This window comes from Perognathus longimembris, chromosome 1 (genome assembly GCF_023159225.1).
Source record: "Perognathus longimembris pacificus isolate PPM17 chromosome 1, ASM2315922v1, whole genome shotgun sequence".
Lineage (NCBI taxonomy): Eukaryota > Metazoa > Chordata > Mammalia > Rodentia > Heteromyidae > Perognathus > Perognathus longimembris.
The window spans coordinates 22135204-22140221 of NC_063161.1; positions in this window are offsets into that span (position 1 = coordinate 22135204).

Below are 5018 nucleotides of genomic sequence, written 5' to 3' on the forward strand. Positions count from 1 at the left end.
ACTGATTGATATTACAGGAAGAATAATGAGCATCTTTATCATAATTCTCAAAAGATATGCTGCTCACCACTCAAGAAAAGAGTTGTGAACTAGAAAGTTTTTACCATCTCCGTAACTTTGCACAGTTTCATTCATTCTTTATCTTGAAACAGTCTTTATTCCTATTTCTGCATACAGATTCTTAAACTGAAGCCTCTAATGCTATATTAAGTCCACAAATGGGTTTAACCAGACTTCAGATCCAACAAAATCATAGACATAAAGCAAACCAGATCAGTAGTGTTACCCTCTCCCTCATTTTCTCCAAATTTCCCTCCCCCAGACTCTTATCCCCCCATTTGTAAAGTTCATTGCCAACATAGTATCTAGTGAGTATCATTGTTGTATTTGTTTATCCTTTGTCCCACAGTTTCTGTGATTCCCCTCCCCTTCCTAAAATTAGGTAAACTAATATACAAGAGAAAGAATGCTGAAAACAGAAACAGAGGCCACAGGGAATAAACCAAAGGAGAGAGAGAAAAAAAAGAAAGAACTGCAAATAGTACACTAAAAAAAGAAAAAACAAAACAACCACACATGAAACAACCTTTTTTTTTTCCATATCGTGGGGGTCATTTTCATTAGCATCATTTTATGTGGTCATATGTACATAGCTACTGGGCTATTGTGAACCACTGCTAGGACTATCCCAGCATATACTAATTATTACAAATGAGGGAAATCATGGAGCCTATGTTTCTGTGGGTCTGGCTTACTTCACTTAACTCATTACCTTACTTATATAACTGTAACCCCTCCATATATCAACTTTACCAGTAAAATGAAATAAAAGAAAGAAAAGAAAACTGGGCTGGCATTGGTGGCTCATGCCTGTAATCCAAGCTACTCAAACAGCTGAGATATGAGGATCTCAGTTCAAAGTCATTCTGAACAGGAAAGTCTCTGAGATGCTTATCTCTGTGTAACTACCAAATAAACTGAAAGTGGAGCTAAGGCTCAAAGTGTAGAGTGCTAGCCTTGAACAAGAGAACCCAGGTACAGTGCCCAGGTCCCCAGTTCATGCCCCACAAGAGACAAAAAAGAAGAAAAGAAAGTTATGCTATTATTTAACAATGAAAAGTGGAAGCTTAAAGACAGTCCTATGAGACTGAAAATTCTTTGTTGTTCTAACTATATCATAATTTCGAAGATTTCATGGGATATCAGATAGAAAAGCCATTGAGCTAAAAGAGAATGCAGTCTAATTTTTATGCTTGACCATCTGAAGCAATATCTGCAAAACCATCTAATAAATAACAAAACTTGAAGCCACAACTAGATATGATTGATTTGAGCTGTGACAGGCACAGCTCAACATGTTCTATATATTGTACAAAGGCCTACAAACCTTGAAGGAGATAACACTGTGGCCATTCATAGTTTCCGAGGTAAATAAATACCCAGAAAACAGAGAGGTTACTTGTCCAAGATACAGGGATAGTAAACTTGGCCTGAACCATGTGGTGGTCTCCTTTTAGTGAACCTTAGAATTTTATCATCAGATATGGGAAGTTCTCTGAACTGGAATATTTCACATTTCTATAGGGCAGCCACTGTTTCAGGAACCCAAGCCTCCAATATTCCAAGCCAGGAGAAGTCGAAACAATCCCTGCCTAAGAACTGTTTCTACCTCAAAATTGTTACCTTTCATGTTAGATTACAAGAGACTTGGATTCTGGGATTAATATTATGACTTCCTTTTGATTTAACTGTATATGACTTTGCTGTAACTTAATTCCTTATACCTGAGTAGATGTTGAATGTAACTTAACGTCTGAGTAAAGATACAGATTTTAAGTATGACAAAGTTTTATAAAATGCTTGGGGTTTTAGAATCAAAATTATTACTATATTAACAAATATGTAACAGATAGAAATGTTTGTGCCTGTAGAGATATAAAGAGAGTTCATAAGGTATTGTAAGTGGTCACATTTTTTTTTCCTGTCCTGGGGCTTGAATTCAGGGCCTAAGCACTGTCCCTGTTGCTCAAGGCTAGCACTCTACCACTTGAGCCACAGCGCCATTTCTGGCTTTTTCTATATATGTGGTGCTGAGGAATTGAACCAGGGTCTCATGTATACAAGGCAAGCACTCTACCACTAGGCCATATTCCCAGCCTCAGTTGATCACAATTTTAAAAAGAGTCTACAACAATAGGTTGGTTACCCAAGAGTTTGAATAATAATTTTCTAATTTTAAGAGTTTATTCTTTCTTGTCAGGCACTGGTAGCTCATGCCTATAATTCTAGCCACTCAGGAGACTAAGATCTCAGGATCAGAGTTCAAAGCCAGCCTGGGCAGGAAAGTCTGTGAGACTCTTATCTCCAATAAACTACTCAGAAAAATCCAGAAGTGGCAGTGTGGATAAAGTGGTAGAGTAAAAGGGGTTCAGGGGCAGCGCCTAGGCCCACAGTTCAAGCCTCAGAACTGGCAAAAAAAAGTAAAAGAAAGTTTATTCTTTCTTAAGATGTAGCAAGGGAGTGCAAATGGAATTAAATATGTAAGTCTTAAGTATTAATTTCTGCTTTGCTTCTTAATAGGTCTGTGAATGGAACAGATCATTCAATTTTCTCACCTGTAAAGTGTAAATAGTACTCCTATTTCTCTTGTATACCTCAAACGATTGTTGTAAAGTATATTAGAACATAACATGATCTCATAAGGTGCATAATCTGAGGTAAGTGTTTTAGAAATATTGCCTCCTTTTATCTTCCAATGCTATGGATTAAGACATGATTTCTATCCATTTTTCTTTCTTTTTTCTTTTCCTTTCTTCTTTCCTCCTTCCTTTCTCTTTTCTTTTCTCATCTCTCTTTTTCTTTTTTCTTTCCTGATACTGGAGGTTGTACACAGGGCTTCATACCCTTTCTTCTCAAAGCTGATGCTCTTCATCTACTTTCAGTTTTTTGCTGATTAAATGGAATTTTCTGCTCAAACTCACTTTGAACCTTGAACCTTGAGACTCAGTTTCCTGAGTAGCTAGGGTTGCAAGCAAGAGACACCAGTACCTTGCTCCTATCCATTTTAGAGATATAAAAACTGAGGATCAGACAGATTAAGTTGCCTGACCTGTGTAGTGTACCACTACAGGGAAGAGCCAGGATGTGTATACATTACAACCACAGCAGATTTACATTTATAAAAGTAAACATTACTTTACAGCACAGTTAAATTTCTTAGTTTTTTTCTCTTCTTGTTGTCCCTTTTTTCTTCTACTGTTTATTTTACTACCTCTATCTCTCTTTTATCTTTGTATTCTTTTTTATTTTCTAACATTGAATTATTGCCATAATTTACACTTAAATAGGTAGGATTATGTTTAGATGAGGAGAAAATCAAAAGTTGAACATGACAATAGTCACGGGGATAGTCTATAGCCAACATCTGACTGTCCTTAGTAACTCATTGAGTGTTTCTTGGATAATTTATTACATACCATGACCACATAAGGCACAGAGATTCTAGAACTATAAACATGTCCTACTTTTTCTCTAGAAGTGGGATATATACATAAATAGCTATAAAATAAGGAGGAAGCAATTGTATATCACTTAAAAAAGATTAATGTCCTGTCTAGGGAGGTCAGAGAAAAAAATCAGTGCTAGGTAAAGGGATAGTAGCCTTCACACCAATGTCTATGAAAGCTTAAGGTTGTGTTTTGCTCAACTATCAGCATGACTGTTACGTGGTTCTTCAATATAAATGAGTGGAAAAAGGAATCAAATCTTGAGAAGCTGGTCTGGTGCAGGAACACAATCACAATACCACACACAAGATTCCTCCTCCCTTCTGCAGAGACCCATTGGGGAGGTTAATTCCTTCAGGTTTCACCAAGGAAAATAACTTTTACTGTAGAATGATGTCCTGGGGTAACTACAGGAGGATGGAAGGAGGTTTGTAGGGTACCCAGGACTGGGACTGCTCATGTTTTGCAGATGTTGATTGCAAGTTTCCACCTGGCAATAGCCTAGAGGCCAGGGCATCCCCAAACAAGTCAAAACACAGAGATTTACACAGAAACGACCAGCAGTCTCCAGCACCCAACGAGGGAATTATAAAAAAAAAAAAAAAAAAAAAAAAGCCCTTTTCAGAGGCTAAATAAACATCTTCTGTTTGCACTTTTTTTCTGTTTTTCCATTTACTGAAATTTGGAAAGAGCAGTAGAATCTGTTGCATTTGCAAGGCTCTGGATTACATAAAATATATTTTATAAAAATGAATATTCTATAAAAATGAATATTATATGTGCATACTAAATTACATTGTACCTAGCTGCTAGTGTCAATGTGTTAACTTAAACAACAAATGGACAAATGGTGCATAAGAAAGATCTTAAAGCTATGAGGAACGAAGATAATACATGATTTTTTTTTGTTTTGCTTTACAAACAAAATTCTAGCTTTGTTCCAGAAAACTGTAGAAGTAGGTTCAAAACACAGGGAAATCTTCATAGCACAACTCTTGAGTTTTCACAAACATCTCAGAGCAGGCAACTTAAAATCCGAATGAGAGTTTCACATGAGGCTACTCAGTTATTTTTTTATGGGCCACCTTTAAAACAACTTCAAGATTAATTTCATTCCAGTTTTCAGACTAACACACATTTGGAAAGCAAGAAAAAAGTCATCTTTTCAAATGTATCATAAATAGTACTAGTTCTAAACAAAGTTCTGAAGGGTGGATAATGGACTGAGGCTGGGGGCAGGGAGGGGCTTGCAAACTCTTTACTTTCAGTCTTTTAAAGAAAGAATCAACGATAAGACAAATTTCAATTTAAGGTGCCCCATGATTCTGCAAAAACAAACAAACAAAAGTTTTCAAATCTTGAACAGATGCAAAAAGAATAAAGCAAACGAGAGAGAGAGGGAGAGAGAGAGGGAGGGAGAGAGAGGGAGAGAGAGGGAGAGAGAGAGGGGAGAGAGGGAGAGAGAGAGAGAGAGAGAGAGAGAGAGAGAGAGAGAGAGAGAGAGAGAGAGAG